This window comes from Tachypleus tridentatus, chromosome 9 (genome assembly GCF_004210375.1).
Source record: "Tachypleus tridentatus isolate NWPU-2018 chromosome 9, ASM421037v1, whole genome shotgun sequence".
In the NCBI taxonomy this organism is placed as follows: domain Eukaryota; kingdom Metazoa; phylum Arthropoda; class Merostomata; order Xiphosura; family Limulidae; genus Tachypleus; species Tachypleus tridentatus.
The window spans coordinates 119,077,514-119,095,974 of NC_134833.1; the positions used below are offsets into that span (position 1 = coordinate 119,077,514).

General features: G+C 31.3%; 1 pseudogene across 1 annotated transcript in view; it reads right to left on the reverse strand.

Moving 5' to 3' along the window:
• LOC143226187 (epidermal growth factor receptor-like) overlaps positions 1 to 18,461 on the reverse strand; it is a 220,033-nt pseudogene that overhangs the window by 48,987 nt on the left and 152,585 nt on the right. The window contains exons 2-10 of the transcript XR_013014415.1: positions 15,586 to 15,710; positions 13,412 to 13,625; positions 11,313 to 11,450; positions 8,491 to 8,678; positions 6,774 to 6,915; positions 6,143 to 6,244; positions 4,990 to 5,110; positions 3,838 to 4,004; positions 717 to 916 (exon numbers count right to left, since the gene is read on the reverse strand). The product of XR_013014415.1 is annotated as an epidermal growth factor receptor-like (transcript). The remainder of the gene's footprint in view (positions 1 to 716; positions 917 to 3,837; positions 4,005 to 4,989; positions 5,111 to 6,142; positions 6,245 to 6,773; positions 6,916 to 8,490; positions 8,679 to 11,312; positions 11,451 to 13,411; positions 13,626 to 15,585; positions 15,711 to 18,461) is intronic.

Here is an 18,461-nt window from a genome sequence, read left to right on the forward strand (position 1 = left end):
ATTATATCCATTATTCTGTACATGTTAGAAAAAATATGGCAACATACTTGTATTAATATATTTTAAATTGTGTATTAATAAGCATTATCATTTTGTCATTTTTCATGACGAAGGCAAATAATATATCATTAAACAGCATAAAGATTTAATTATTACTTACAACTGATAATTCCTGAATAACAACATTAGTCAATGCAACAAAGGATACAAGTATTCACCACTTTAGCTATTCATTAACTGCTTACAAAAGACATCATGTTTTCTCAATGATGATAAAAGTTAAGAAAAAAAAACAACAAAATATGCAACATCCATATAGAATTACAAAAATATAAAATTCTTTAAATAACTTTTATATTAATGTAAAAACAAATTAAGTGATACATAAAACACATTTTCTCTATACTTAGACTTACTTTTGGAAGAAATATATTGCTCTCATTTTTCTGTCCATTCTTCTGTACATTGAAATACTTTTAAATAAAATTAACATTTTCAAGAAATAAATTAAAATAGTACATGTTCAACATTAACAAAAACTCAATAATATCTAAATCCTATTTCTGAGGCACCCCCAGTGGCTCAGCGTTATGTCCACAGAGTTACAACGCTAAAAATCGGGTTTTGATACTTGTGGTGGGCAGAGCACAGATAGCCTATTCTGTATCTTTGTGCTTAATTCAAAACAACAACAATATATTTCTGAGTATACTTACTGCAATATTCCTCATTGGCATTATACTCAACAAGTGCAGGAATTGTATTGTATATCATAAGATCTTCCCATTTGATGCTATTTGCCAAACATAGTTTTTTATTTTCATAGATCATTACGTTTCCTGATCTTATTTTTTTCAATGATTTCAAACCCAGTGTCTCCAGTGAAGTCTGCATGATGTGCAATGAAGCATACTGACTGAAAAAAAAAAAGAGGTGTTATCAGGTGGGTGCACTTTTATAGTATTTTAATAGTAAATGAAAAATTACTACGTGTAATAAAGCAATGACTCTACAATATTATTCTATGAATCTAGTGATTATCTATCTACAAAAGAAAACACATTCTATTTGTAAATTATTATATTATTTTTAATAACCAACTCAAGTTAAAATATTAATTCCAATTATATCTGTTATAAATCATCTTATTCTAAAATAAAAGGCTAAAGATGCAAACTTAAGAAGGTAATATGTTCCAATTATCATTTTGTTTCACAAAAACACAAATTATAACAGTATAGGCATAATTTTATGGTGGAAAATGCAAATATTTATCTATATAAATTTTATAACATTATAACTACACCTAAATACAGCTTTGAAATTGTAATATACATTAATAGGAATTTTTCTTTACAAAAACTAAAATATGGAAAAGCTAATCCATAAACTTAGAATACTCTGTCTATAGTAAGGACACCTACATAAACTACTCTTAATTCATTCAGTAAGATCTGATTTTTACAGTTACGACAGAAAGTGTTCATACCACTGTGTCATGAGTAGTTTTTTCCTCACAACCTAAAAAGTATCATGATTAGGATAATGAAAGTAGAGTATATTATAAATATTATACAAACACACACCTACATAAAGTTTTATGTAAATTGAACGACAAATAAACTGTTTTTAAACAAATAACCAAACATAGAAGGGGCAGAAAGTGTTTGTGCATCTACTTTAATGGTCAGTTGTGTAGCCTTTCAGGTGAATTACTTGGTGCAATCTCTCATCATAGCCTTCCATGATCATTTGACAGTACTGAACTGGTATTTTCTTCCATTCTTCTATAGAGAAGGCCTCCAACTCTTGCAAGTTTTTCAGGTAATGCTGATGAACCCTGGTCTTCAACTTATGCCAAACGTTTTCAATTGGGTTGAGATCAGGTGACTGCAATGGCCACTCCAGAACGCTTATATGGTTCCTCTGCAACCAGGATTGCACATATTTCGATGTGTGCTTAGGGTCATTGTCATGCTGGAAGATCCAACAACGCCCAAGCCTCAAGTTCCAAGCGCTAAATTGCTGGAAGTAAATTTTTTGCTGGCTAAATTCCAATAATTATGAACTCAGTGTCTAGTTCTGGAATGGTATAATGTATTTGATTCGCCAAACTAAACAAAATTTTTACAGGAATATCAGTTTTTTCACACGTTCTGAACTGTACAAACACTTTCTGCTCCTCCCATTTTTGGTTATTTGTTTATAAACAGTTTATTTGTCTTTTAATTTACATAAAAATTATGTAGATGTCTGTTGGTATAATATTTATAATATATCATACATCTATTAGCCTAATCGTGATACTTTTTAAGTTATGAGCAAAATACCATTTGGGATGCAGGGGTACGAACAATTTCTGTTGTAACTGTATTATATACAGAAAACTGTTTCATCTAAATATGTTCCAATACATTAATTATACACATTAACAGTAATATTTCCTCCAAATTTGATGCACATGTAAATCAAGCAACATCAGTTCAGATACTTATGTCATCAAAACTCACACAAGTTTTCTATCTCTGATATCAGACAGGTTATAGATTTTTATAGGTAAGATATACCAAATCCTGATACTTTTTATGGAAACCTTCATCACTGAAAGACAAGATGGCTTTCATATCTCTCCAGTAGAGTGCTTAAAAGTGTGTTTAAGTGTACAAAATATTTTTATGTTAGTGAAACTCTTTGCCACCCTGCCACCATGTTCATGTTCATGTGAACACTCAGCATCTGCTCTTCATCAATTGAATAATTACCTGAGGTGTATGCAAACCAAATGAAGACGAAGTACTCTAGCTTTAATACATAATCATTATGACATCACTATCAACGTCAAAACTGTAAGTAATTTTATTTATTGACAAGCACTTCAGAAGAATGGAGCATGCTAATGTTATTTCAGTATTACATACATATGTATGTATATATTTGACAGCCAATGATTGAAACAGCTTATATACTTTTGTTGTACAGAGTTGTTTACTTTAGTAACTTAATTTAACAGTTAATAACTATTCTGCTTGTAGATAGTACATTATTTTACTATAATAAAACATACATATTTGTGCTAATTACTCAGTGTTACAACAAAATGATGACTTCATATATGTTAACACATTTATTTTCTTCTTCACCAGAGGTGTAATTGATAATTCATATACCTAAATTCATTTAGATTACTATATGATGAAGTAATACTGACTCTAAACCCACAGATAGAATGGTACCTTGTTTACTTTTCAATGGATGTTTGTGGATTTTACATGAACAGCCATGCAATTGTTTAGGCTATATTTCATGCATAATTGCTTCCAGATTTAAACTTGTAGCATCTATTTTTCACAAATCTTTTGAGGATGGGCATGCTCATGGACCCTGTGTAGCATTAACATGCTGATTGTGCTTTGCACAATATCTATTGGTTATTGATTTTACAAATTAGAACCTCCTTAAATACATTCTGTGTACAGGCCTGATATTTCTGTAAAACAAACTTAGAAAACAAGAGGGAATCTTCAGTAGCCACAACTCTAATTTGGCCTTAAATTAATCATCAGATAGAATTATGAGCTGAAGGTTTGTACATGAAAAAAATCTCAAAAACATTCTATGAGCCACTATGCTGCAGCTAAACATTAAGTTTGCACATCTCCAAAATAAAGGGATTTATAGGGATTTGTAAAGGAGAAAAGAAATATATAAAACTTTTACTGATATTTCAATAAAATAGTACCCGAGTTGAAACCCTGTATTTATAAATGGTGAAAAATTGAAGCAAAACTTTGTGATAGTAACAAGCTAAATAAACTTTTCATTTGGATTAGGTCTTACTCTGTAGTTTGGCGACCTCCAATAACCTCTAGATTACGAAAACATGACAGATTTTTGAAATATGGGTTAGAAGCTTGAATGTTAAGGTAACCAGTTATTTCCTTCAAAGTACTAAAACTTCTAGTTGACTAGAATGCATTGCTGGATACATTACACCTGTCGAGTTTCTGTACAGAAAAGAAAGAAAAATTTTGCTAAACATGTGTATATTAAAAAATAAATAAATAAAGCATAATACATTAATCATACAACTAACAAATGAAAAGGTCAAGCACTTAACAGTTCCTAAATTCTATAATTTTTTGAGGTTACAAATCGCATTTAAGGCAATCAAACCAGGTTACATTAGCTATGGCAGTAAGTCATACAAAACAAACTAAGAAAATTAATTATTAAAAACGTGGTGTTTAAGTCATGCAGAACAAAAAGTTGAAATGAATGACTGAAAAATGGCACTTTTTAAAGCAGTTAAGATAAACTGTCCAGACAAGATCAACTGTATGGATAAGTCACATAGAGACAATGATAAAAAATAGTAACTAAAATTGGTAATTTTAAAGCAGTTACAATAATGAGACCAGATTAGATCAAATTTGTGGAAAGGTTACATAGAACAAACTGATAAAAATTAATGATTTCAAACTGGTAATTTTAAAACAGTTAAGATCAGCACACCAAATTATATCAACTGTGTGAGAATGTTACACACAAAAAATACAAGTTGATAATTATGTGTTGGGTAAAAATGAAAATTTCAGTTAACAGGCTCTATAAATGCCTTTTAGTTGCTTTAACTACTAACTAATACTTTAGAGATTTAGTTATTAACAAAATAACAAGCTACCATACTAATTAACAAAAGATGAAGGAAGAAAAACAAATGATCAACAGGTGGAAAAAAAATAAGTTTTATTTTTAACACTAAGTTGAAGGCACTTATATAATATTTAATAATAAATTATAAAGTTTCAATTTATTACATTTTTTAGGTTATGACAAACCAATTGTTCATTGTTTAGTTGAAATTTTAAAGAAAGAGTTATTGACAGCAAACTGAGATCAAGGCATAACTTGTAAATAGTGTCAAATTAAAGAGCAAAAAAAATTATAATTTCTCAAATTAAAAATTTCTACATGTTACAAAACACTTACTCTTCGAAATCTGTATAATTTTTGAATGTTGATTCCAATATAGTAATGGATCCTTCAATTACTGTGCAGTCACGAAACTTCTCAATATTTCCAGAATGAAGTACTTCAACACCAGTACAAGCTGTAAAACAATTCATAGTTTGTTGGCAATTTTATTTTTTTGCTTGTTTGTTATTGTTTTATTGCTATATATGTTGACCAGTAATTTTGTCATACTCTCTGAATTTTTGAATGGTTTGTTTTGGACAGTTACATAGCTCTACACACAAGGGTTAGCTACCTCTAAATTTAAAATTTCTGACAGATTAAAAAGGCAAGTAGTTAGTCAATAATAACTATACCCAACTCTTGAGCCACCCTGAAAAAACAGTAGGGTTTGAATACCACTCTTATAATGAACTTAAAGGTATAAAGTACACAGAGATTTATTTTTTGTAGGTACTGTCATGCATATCATGTGCCTTCAGATACACACTCTCATATAAAAACCAATAGACCATGTCCCAGCCATTAAATTTTGAGAGTAAATAATCTACTATAAAAATATTGGACTTTTCTAAATTTATTACAGTTTCACTAAACTTTTGTGACAATGCCTCCCATTTTTTTGATATACTCCTACAATTCAAACTAAAAATGCTTAGTAGCACTATTTTACTATTCATTTTTCAACAACAAAAATGAATTTCAAATGTTAGTAGCACAGCTCACAATTATTTAAACTCTAACTATTTTTCAAATAAAATTAAGAAAAGTTAACTATTTATAATTACTACTGCATTGGAAAGTATATCCACAGTTTAATTAACTATTTAGTTCAGTGGCAGATTTAAGGTTGTTTAGGCCCAGAGGCTAATTATTTTTGTGGACCCTACATCCACATAATTTTACATACAATAAAATTATCCTGAAGCTGAACCCCCTCTAGCACCTACCTAAATATGCCACTGATTTTGTTGGGTCTCTTAATAAGGCATTTAGCAATTGTGTTGATGTTCCCAAAAACATTAATTTCATATCTTAAGATGACACTAATTTGTCTTTTTTTTCTTATTGAATCCAGAAATTCCAACTTAAATTTTCTCTAATCACAATATGATACATAACTTTTAGTATTATACTCTTAAGTAAAGAAATTTTTCCATAGTCTTACATTTTGGACAAGGACCTTCACATGGTACACATTCTCCATTCTCAGCTTTTTTGTCAGGAGGACACGATCGTACACATGCTCCATTATCCTTGAGTAGGTGTTCTTAATTGAAACATAAAAATATCATACATAATGAGTAACATACAAACAACTTAAAATTAATACCTAAATATCACAGACCATTTAAACACCACAGTTAATCAAGGAACATAAACATAAGTATTCTAAGTAATTGTTCATGTTCTGCTCAGCATTCTTCACTTATAATGTTTTACATTTTCTTGTTATATAACACCAAATATGAATAATCAAAGTTTCCCACATTTAATAAATCATAATTTTTCAAAGCAAATATAAAATAATATTAGCAAACATTATGTGATATTTTCACAAATATTTTATATTATTACTTTTCATATCCATAAGCCAAAGAGTTAGAAAATAATTTTCAACATAAAATATTCAGTCATCCAAGTTTTGATATTGATAAAGATCTAGTCATTTAAGAGTATAACTAAGAACTCAAACTTGAAAAAACTCTGACTTAAATGTGAGAACTCTTCATGTTAGCTGTAGAAATCGCTATTTCTATACTCTAATTTTAAACATTAAAACTCTTTACGTCAGTTACCTGGACAATTTTTCACACAGGTTGCACCATATGCATACTTGCCCTTAGGATTATCTTCCCAGGAATAAGTTGATGGGTTGTAACGTTTCATTGGAGGGCATTCTTGCTTACAAACATTTTCATCATGAAAATTGCGACAGGCCTGAAATCCCAGATATATTTTTCATTAAAACTGTTAATAAGCATTCCAGAAAACTATGGTAAAGATTAAGAACATTTTTTTTTAAATTGTTATGTCATTAAGTGAAAGAATACTACCACAGTGGATTGTTTCCATGATTCATCCATGTAAGCGATTTTCAGCATAAATAAGGTTTTTTTAAATGGAAATAAAAACGTTACATAAAAATAAACCCATAACCTGAAGATTAGTTCCTCTTCTTCTTTTTATTTCTACAGAAAATTAAAGTTCAATATATTTAATTACAGTCTGAGATGAATTTTTATGCGTTTTTATGAAAATAATATTCATTACAGCATGGATTCTCAGACGTCTCCACTTCGGAAGCACCTTTTTGTGACAGTGAACATTCAAATATTCAAAATGCTTTCATTTATTAGTAAGTAAAATCAAAAGAGACTGAGTATCTTTCTGAAAAATATGTATATATATTTTTACATTGCCACAGTTCTACACATACACTGTTTATTTTTAAATTATTCCAGGGCTTAAAGTATGCTACCCAAAAATGGAGAATACTAAAAGTAAAGATTAGACATTGCCTAGCGGTGAGAGTTACTGGACTGTATATTTGACAATTCATAGTTTGTGACCCATAATATGAAAAAGGTGCTCGTCACTTTGGGATTTAATGGCACTATTAACGTGGTGATGCATGTGCTTAACTAGTTTCGTTTTCCTTAGCCTACCAGTTTAAAATTTGGGGTAATTATTTATAGTAATTTTGCACACATAAAAACTGAAATGATGTAAAAGGAAATACTTTTCTTGTAAGAGTGAAGGTGGAGCCACTCTCCATCTTTGAATATGTTGATATTTACAAGAAAAACTTAAAAATATTTGTTGCATTTTTCAACTTTTTTGTGATTTCCTTCAAAGCTTCCTGTGGGATCATGACCCACAGTTTGAGAACACCTACACTGCAATATAAGTCTAATAAATTTTAAGAATCCAACATTACAAGAAAACGTTTTTCCACTCTAAATTTATTCTCCAAACTCTAAAGTTTGCTTGTTTTAAATTTCGTGCAAAGCTATATGAAGGCTCTCTATACTAGTTGCCCGTAATTTAGCAGTCTAAGACTATACGGAAGGCAGCTAGTCATCACCACCCACCGCCAACTCTGTCGCAACTAATAGTGGTATTGACCATAATATTATAATGCACATACGGGTTAAAAGATGAGTATATTTGATGTGACAAGAATTCAAACCCACAATTCTCAAATTACGAGTCGTGCGCCCTAACCACCTTATCTTGCTGGGCCTAATCTTAAGGTAACAACAGTTATTTGTAAACGTGTGTGTATGTTTTCTTATAGCAAAGATACATCGGGCTATCTGTTGTGTCTACAAAGAGGAATCGACCCCTGATTTTAGCATTGTAAATTCATAGACTATTTGTATGAATTCATCAATTCAGTAAAAATATCATACATTTTTAAAATGTATAAACAAACAGCACAAGGTCTTCAAAAGAGCGTTTGGATACATCTATTATAAATCCTTACTAAACAATTTACAGTGTATAAATTACCAAACAGTCACTTTGCTTTGGTCCAGTACAGCCTCCAGCACAAAAAAGATGGCAACATTCTCGAGGATTAGGACCATAGCAACGTCCTTGATAGCACTGTGGAGAACACTTGGTCTTAGAAAATTTCTGACAATTTTCTGGCCCTTCTCCCCAACAACCATCTTCACAAGATTCATCGCAAGGTGGACCTAAAAAATATTATTTGTCTCAAGAAGTGTTTTAGTTAGTATCCCTAGAGATCTATAACTAAGAAGTTTTAACTTTTTAACATACTTTACCAGTTGGCTGTTACTCCAACAAAGCCAATGTTTTACTGCAGAATACTTAATTTGATGGGAGTTTTTTTTAAATGCCTTACAGTAAATGTCATGTTTCATAAATTAAGTAAATATATCTTACATATATATATATATATGAATAGAATGGTCTATTGAAATTACAATAAAACACACATAAAATAATACTTAGAAATTAGTTTAAAAGTTTTGTTTATATCAATGTGTGTTTGAATTTAGAATTAAACACAAAGAACTGTGGATTTCGCTTTTTAAGATTGTTAGTCTGTTAAGTGATAGAATGGTAAGAATGGATCTGGGAGGTTGAATAATACGAATATTGTCTTTAAGTTTTTGGAGACCAAGTCCAGATTTAAAATTCGTAAAATAACTTGCTATATGATATACGTATTAATTAAAACACTATTTTAAACATTTGTTTAATAGTGTCAGGGCTTTATGTATATGAGCGTAGATTCTTTATAGTTGCTGTCTGTGACTTATTGGCGATAAATTCGAATAATAAATTGACATTAAACAATCCACTTGTTTTAAAATAGTATACTGAAAGCAAGTCTAACGTATATACAAAATTCTTTACATAATAGGATATCACAGTTGTATCTACAACTCTAAAGAATTCTGTTTTATTGTCACAAGTTCACACAGGCTGATTCAATTAATTAAAAATTTAAAGGACAAGACAAATTATTTTTTTCTATTCTGTTTCTTACTATACAATCTCCAATAAATCCACTTACGTTACCTGTGAATTACCACCGTTGCATCCAGAATTTTAAACAATTATTTCTTTTTTGTCAAAGTCCAAACAGATGGATTTATAACACCCTTTGACAAGACAAATTATTTTTTTCTATTCTGTTTCTTACTATACAATCTCCAATAAATCCACTTACGTTACCCTGTGAATTACCACCGTTGCATCCAGAATTTTAAACAATTATTTCTTTTTTGTCAAAGTCCAAACAGATGGGTTTAGAACACCCTTTGACAAGACAAATTATTCTTTTTAATTTTTGATAAATTGTGAAACCCACTTTAAATTATCACCCGTTATAACTAAACTAACAATCATGCCCTCTAACTTCACTTTCACTAACTTATCTTTTTCTGACTTCCTTTCTTTCTTAACTGAACTTTACTTAGTCGTGTATACATATATATATATGCCCAAGTAAGGCCTCGAACTTTCTGTAAACTAACAGATGCTATGCTGTAATAATATTAACATAGTGTGAAAAACTTAAGTACAACTTTGACCGGTTTCGAGAATTATACATAAACTTTAACACTATTGTACAACTTTAGACCGAGTTGTAAATATTTTCTTTTAATATCAATGTTTTTTATTTAAATATATATTTAAAATGCGAGTAATTAGAATATTCTCGAGTGTGAGAATCAACAGTATTTTATGTATATATGCAAACTGAACTTTCGAGAACTTCGCCTAAAGTTTATAAATCGACAAGCCAAGAGACAGTTTATATTGTTGGTTTGTTACAGTTAGTATGGTATAAACCTCATTAACCTTTGATTAATGCTTATCAATCAGAAAACTACAGATATCTGACCAGGAAGGTCAGATTTTGAACATTATGAGCCGTTTAACTTTAGCGATTTAACTTAGTATTTCTACGAAAACATTAGACAACTTCAGCTAGTCACCTGTTAAAAGTGAACTGTTTCGATATTAACGCAGAATTAATGCGCTCATCGTGAACCGTAAATAAAATATTAAGTTCCAAACAAACAGAAGACTCAGTATTGTTTGTACCTTTGTAAAACATTTGTATATAAATCATTATTTGTAACAAGTATTTGTAATATCGTTACTATAAATTGTATTATTGTTTGTATATTAAAATATATTTGTGTTAACACAGAAAACTGTGTATCAATCTTGTTGGCAAATATCATAAAATTAATACATATCGACATTTAATTAACTGCTAAATCCACATCACAATTCAAGTAGGTGTAAGGTAATTTGAAATCGTAAGACGTAACAATATCTAATAAATAGATATATAAGGTACATAAAGGTCAAGGGCTAAACTTATCTTAATTGCTTTAGCACTCTACTACCTACTTCATTCCAATATTCTTAAGTTCTATGGATGTATATCTCACGTGTTAAAAAGGGACTAGAAAAGATTAGTAAAGTTTTGTTACATGGTTAGTTTGTTTTTATTTTGTCCACTTACTTTTAAATTAGAGAAAATACTATCTTGAAACTACTCAAACAGATGTACTCAATAATTAGAAAAGTAATTATTTTTCAGTGTAACATAAATGGTTTGCACACAGTTAACTTGATATACGGTAGACATACATTCATATAGAACATTACAATACTTTCTGTGGAACATTAGACAGAGTAGACACTTAAAGAACTTTAATGGACTGTAACTACCTGTTGAAAGAAAATAAGACAAAAATTCGTTTTCAACAGGACGTGCAGCAACTAAAATTCTGAAACTTATTACAATACTTTTAACCAGTTGTGACGCTCTGGAAACTTACACTCTTGGTCTATTGGTCTGGTACTGTTGTATATAAACACTTCAGAATCCTGTCCACTCAAAATCTCTTTCCATTTTATGGTATCAATGAAACATAAGTTTCTGTTGTTTAAGAAACCCACATTTCCATTCAGAATATCTAAATAGAAATAAATGTATGAATTATAGTTGTTCAATTATCAGGGTCAAACTTTCTGTGAATACAAAATAAAATCGTAAGTGTAAAAATTTTGTAAATACATTTTCAGGTAGGTACAAATGACTCTTGCATGCATATATAATTAAACTGTTATCGGGTTAATTCGTTATTGGTTAATTTAGTACTACGTGACATTACGCATCATCTGGCAAAATGAATGTTTTTTTTATTAATTGTTAGGGAAAATAAGTATAAAGAATTTTTTATTTATAATTAATCTCTTTTCTGGCCGCATTGATTTTACTTATCATAAGTAAAATGGCGGTTTTTGGTATTATATGGTTCAGATCTTGTCCAAAATAGCCAATCAGTTTGTCATAAAACGTCTGAAAGTCATTCAACGTGGTAACATTTTTATCGATCTCCATTTTTCTTTCAAACTGGTACATTTTCGGCTACGTAAGTCCAACAATGCTGAATTCCGCGGGAAAATTATGGAACACGTTTTGTACTCTAAATATATTTACAAAAAAATCTATTAATTCTTAAAACGAAATATTACTTTTCTATGTTTTTGTTTTAACATAGAAAATTATACTTTTAATGTTTGATAATAGTACAAATAGTTTGAATCATTTAACTTTTAAAGTTGCGTAGTATATTTCATTTCCTTGTCAGTACAATGATAACACTATGTAACACAAATTTTGTTCCTGGATAGTATGTGTTATTTCTTAATTACTTATATTGTAAAAGTACAGAAAATAGCCATTATTCCCTTCAAACTTTGCTTTTGTGACCTGGACAATGAAATTTAGAAATTAACCTATTTTATATGTAAAAACGGGTAAATTTGCACATTTTCATTTATATAAGATCTGAATAAAACAACAAATGAATCAAGATTTACATGTATTTAACTAAAGTTGTACAAAAATGAACAGAAATGTTTAGAAGTGAGTAGTTTTTCGAGATTTGCGACTGTAATGTAAATCACTTTCACGTATCAGCCCCCAAATATAGTCTCCCATTATGTTTTCGTTATACGATCCCAGGTCATAATAGCAAAGTTTGAAGAGAAAAACAGATCTTTTTCCATTTACTTTAGGCATAAGCAATTGGGAAATAACACTTTCTGTCCAGGAACAAGAAAAAGTGAAGATTTGTTACGTAGTGTTGTAATATGTTACACTCTTCCAAATAATGCTGTCGTTAGGTTGGTGGTACCTGATGAGCAGGACATAATGTGTACTTTAAATTGCATACCTATAAGGAATCTTCATCAGAAAAATTAATAAAATTTGCTACCACAAGTATTCATTCATCAAAGTTCATTAGTTTTACTTTATGCTACATGGGAGTAGAAGGTAAATTATGTGTTTGTTTTCTACCAAGAAAACGTGCGTGCAATATACATTTATAATAATCATTTACAGCAAAGCCACATCGGACTATCTGTGGAGTCCACCGAGGGGAATCGAACCCCTAATTTTATCGTTGTAAATCCATAGACTTGCCGCTGTACTAGCGGGCATGTCGATTGGCAATTTAAATACAGAAAGCAGTAGTTCGCGATTTTTAAGCTGTTTTATATGTACAAAATTCAGTGTTTGGATGATATTAGTAACAGCTCTCTATGTAAATGGTAGATAAGGTTTAATCAGTGGTTAAATTTAGGTAGAAGGGTTCAGAACGCCTCTCTGCTTCGTGAGGATAATATTAAATCATTAGCTTTCGTGGTTTTCTGATTGGAATATCAAAGCGTATCTCTTAAAATCATAATTTAACCAGTGTGTTTAATTAAAGTTTTATTTCAGCCAAGTTTTAGTGCGCATTAAAATAATTAATTGGAAATGAACAACAACAAAAAAAAACATATTTTTACTACATATCTAAACCAATTTATTGGGGAAGAAAAATCACATTAATAGCAGAAGAAAAAGAGAAAAATATGTCCATACCTCTAAGCGCTGGAAACTCCAACGATTCTATTGTACTATGGTTAATAAATAAAGAAAAAGAGATGTTGGTGAACATTCCATTAAATAGCATCAGGTTGCGGCCTCTAATGATCATCAAATTCGGAAAAACAATCCGCTTTACAGTCACTAATGAGATCAAGACATAGCCTGTGACTTCCCGGATGTCATGAAGAAACGTCAGATCGCTATCCTCCTGTAGGAGAGGAGGGGGGAAATGCACATATAAAAAATTACTGCAATTAATCACTGCTATCTACTAAATGACTGATCATATAATGTGCCCGGTAAGTCATTAATGGAAAACCTGAACGTAAACTCATATTAAGAGGGTTAATAATAAAAATTAACTACTTACCAACAGATCTTATATGCGGAAGGTTAATCCTAGTGGGGCATAGCTGCAGGTGCCACGTTTAAATATTCTACAGCGTAACATCATCAACGCTAAATTTGAAACTTAAATATTGTGTCATAAAATTTTCCATGGAAGCACATTACTTTGGTAGTGGAATAGCAAAAAGACGCAAACACCTAAGCACATACATTTCAGAGACATTAAAGACAACTGCCTATAACATGATGATTAGTATCGGTAAGAGAACTGTCATTAATGTTTGATCAAAAGAATCTGCGTAAAGAAATAAGAAATAATAGGTAAATCAGCAATCAATAGAATTAATACCGTTATTATTTACAATGATTATAATGACCTGGGTCATTATTAGTGACGTGGTGTAATTATTAATCAGAGAAACTAGCTGATCAGGAAATGTTTGAAACAATATACGTTTAATGCTTTGTTTGTAGCGTAGTTTATCATGCCAGAAATAAGTGTATCATATGAGTAACTAATGTTATCGATATTTTAGGTCTTAATTCCAAGAACTACAAACCCACACACACACAAATATATATATATAACTGTACTCAAGACAATTCACAAATACATACCTTTGTAAAGAAAAACAGATTACGAATGTGTATTCAGTCTACTCCCCGACACACACACACACATATATATATATATATAATTGCGCAGAATATCTTAAACACGCCGTAAGAAATGTTAATTGTTGCAATAGTGAATAAAGTTTAGGTGTATTTATAAAAACTGTGACAACAAATGAATTATTTGTTACCAACCACGGGCAATAAAATCTTTTCAACATGTGCAGAGAAAGGAAAACAATTTGTTGTTTTTTGCGATTTGGTTGCTACAACCTTTTGGATACAATAAGAAGTTTTGAGCTTGAAAAAAAAGTAGATAGTGACGTAAGTGTGAATTCTACGTGGTATCAGAAAAACGTTTTCATATTAATTACATGAGATGAGGTTTCCACCAAGAAAGTATAGCGTCAAGTCGTACGTGTTAAATTCAGGGCAACGTTTCTAAGAACCATGGCTGGCTAGTTGCTAAGTTCAAAGCTACACAATGGACTATCTACACTGTTTCCACTGCGGATACCGATCCCTAAACTTTAATGTCATAAGCTCTCGAGTTTAACGCTTAGCCGCCAGGAGCACGAACCATGGAGAATAAACCCAATTTTCTTCTTCTCATACGATACACCAAATAATCCACCAGACTAAGCAGCCTGAACTTCTGTGCATGGGTTTGATTTGTTTAAACGTACTCTTGAGAACCGAATTACAGATCTAAAGTGGGAATTTTCTGGAAAGACATGTACGTCTTACTGTTGTTTGCTTGGTATAATAAAAGCTTCAGTGTAGAGCAATAGTGAATATTAGTGACCAACAGTTTGAGCAGACCGATAATGGAGAAAGTAGTTACAACAATGGCAAGACAAACTGAAATTTGTTTGTTTTTTTAATGTGACAACTGTAAAATTAGGTGCATGGCGAAGAAGAATAAGATATTTGTTTGTTTGTACGAAGATAAGCACAAAGCTGCACAATGGGCTGACTGTGCACTTTTCACCATGGATATCGAAGCCCAGTTTCTAACGTTGTAAGTCCGTAGATGTCCCGTTGTGCCACGAGATATACATGAACATTTTTAACGCTTCTTAAGAGCTTGAACTGTAGAATGAAAAGTTAGGGTTAAAGTTATGAACAAAAAATTAAGTCGTTACTGCTTAGTTTTAACTAGCTGTTCAGTTCTAAGTAAACTTAAATTAAAATGGTACACTTACAGTTAACCAAGTCAGCTCCAAATTCCCTTCAACATAGGTGCAGTTCGTGTAGCGTTCCAAAAGGTTTTTGTTGTGGTTCTGAGCGTCGTTTGGTCTGAACATTCGAGAACTTGTCCCTAAGCAAACTTTAGAAGAAACAGGTAACTCACTCCACTAATAAATACACTGCTTAATGGTTTTCCTTAATTTTCGTAAACAAAATATAAAAATACTTGTAGTAACACATGAGTTTTCACCCTCTTTCCACAGACGTCACTAAATAAAGCACATATATTTTCATTAATTTTTGTTCAAACACAGACGAAACACTAAAATATTTTTTTAACTTTAAAGTCTTCAGATAATGCGCTTTCTTGATTTAATTTGTTTTTTAAATATACCCAAATATTTTCAAATGAAATTACAAGATGTAATGTTAAATAGCATCCTGTGTTTAAAAGTTAAAAGTAGTCCATTTTTTTAAGCGAAGGGCGCGGATTGGCTTTGTGGTAAAACTCTGAATTTCGGTGCTTTCGAGGCAGATACAAATTCATGCGCTGTCACAAAACATTCCTCGCGCATTAAATTATGAGAAAATTATAAGCGTGACAGTCAAAATCCGTTAGGGCGGTACGGTACAGCTATCTGACTGTCTTTCCTCGTGTTAAGAGTTCAAAATCAGATATAGCGGCAGACAGATATAGTAGCTGTGCCATAAATAGAAATACTTCATGTATATTTTTATAGGTAATATGAATTTATATTGCTGATAGTACTATTTTACTTATGATAATTCTCCGTATTTTCTATTCATTATTATATGTATTGTTTATAATTGGAAACATGTTCGTACCGGATAACTTTCCGTTGCTGCAGATGCGAGATTCGATCACGAGACCTCTGATTACAATCCGATATGCTGTTGCCCTACTGTAGTTAATTTTTCCCAGAAGGGGGCCGAAAGTCGCCTGTTGAGGTCACCTGTTTTAACCACCCAACCCACTTTACAGTAGTGTGTTGTCTGTTAGTCAGTTAGTGGATACTGAAATGATGTAACATATGGGACGCTTAATGTTGTAAGTTGTCCTGTTGTAACGTTAGTAAAATGTGCGCATGTCCTTCATTAATCACGAGAATAATTATGCACTCTGTAGGCTGCAGCACAGTATGACATACAAGAAATATAAAAAAATTGTTACTCTTAATTTGGATTTTATTTTCTCTTGAAACAGAACACTTTCGGGAACCCTACACAAGTACATCTAGCTATTAGTGTCCTTTTAGTGTTTCTGAACTAGTGACCTAAGATCTTTAACTTATCTTAGACTACCAATAGACGTGGAAACCCTCTTTGTTTGTAACGTTTTGTTTATTATTATTTTATTTTTTCTAACTGATCATTCTGTATCTTTTCATTGTATTCAGTGACCTTCCTGCCATAATAACAGTGTTTTATAAATATTAGGAACTGATCTATAACGTTTCAGTGACTGAATGTTTACTTTCATCTCACTGGTTTGGTGGCTACGGTCACAAATAATGAGCAATATTGTATTGTTGTCTTTCTAAGTATTCTTCTTCTGGTTTTATCTCTATTAGATGAGACCTGCCCATCACGGGTATCGAAAACCCGGTTTTTAGCGTTATAAGTCCGCAGACATACTGCTGTGCCTCTAGAAGGAGGGCAAAGCTAAGCCAATAGTTGCGGTATCTTTCCATGGTTTCGAACTGATAGGCATAAGAGAAAGCGGTTGATAAAAGCACTCACCGGTAACTTTTAGGTTACTCTAATCGAATAGTGGGACTGACCGTCACTCTTATAGTGCACCCACGACTCCAAGGTGTCGAGTGCATTTTTGACAACAACGTGACGCGAACTCTCAAACTTCGGTCCGGAAACGCTATCCTCTGAGCTACTCTATGCCGCACATTGCTTACAAATGATTTTATTATTTGAAAACAATCTTCTGAAATAGGGTTGCATAGCAGTTTTTCATGGTGTTAGAAAAACACGTAGGTTCAAGTGATAGAAATTAAGTACAAACCCTCTAACCCGAGCAATTTCGAGAAATGCACCTTTCTTCTTCAGGGACAAACGGTTTTTTTATGATATATTTTACGTTGTTATTTTAAGTTCATTTCACGAATTCTTTGTTTTATGTCAGTCTTTGTTACGAGTTACATTTATTTCTGAAACAAAGACAAGCTTATGATTCCTGTTGTACAGGGTGTTCGGAAAGTCACTGTGCAGTTTTGTAATCATATTTTATTCAGTCTATTTCAAGCCAGCAACTGATAGCAGTGTTTAGAAACAAAATAAGAAAGATTCAGACCTGTATTGATTCCAATGGGGGTCACTTTCAACATTGTTTATAATTGTCATTCATATTTACCTCCTGTATTCTATATTGAAACATGTCTGTTAATAAATATGTAAGTGCACAGTGACTTTCCGAACACCCTGTAGAACACTTGCAATTTTGGACTGGTTAGTAAATTTCTAGTCGTTGAAACTAGTATAAAGTAAGTAATTAAACCAATAATAATAAATCGTGATCATAAGTATTAATTATGAAAATTAAATAAGACAAATATTAATAATAATCATAGATAATTAAATAAAGTTAATTTGAGTAAAAACGAGATGAATATATTAACACCGTAAACTGGATGATATATCAAGAAAAGAAGTTAAATCTCAGTGTTAACAGCAGTAACTTTTTCTTTCTTTTCAAACAGTTGAACTTCTTACACAGGATTAACAAACGACATACATATTACCATTACTTTTCTTTCTATACAAATTGTACCTTATTGAATGTATTGTTAAAGAAGCCATGAATAGATTTAATCCAACTTACTTACCTTCACCGCAAAATTGAGATATTTTTCAGATA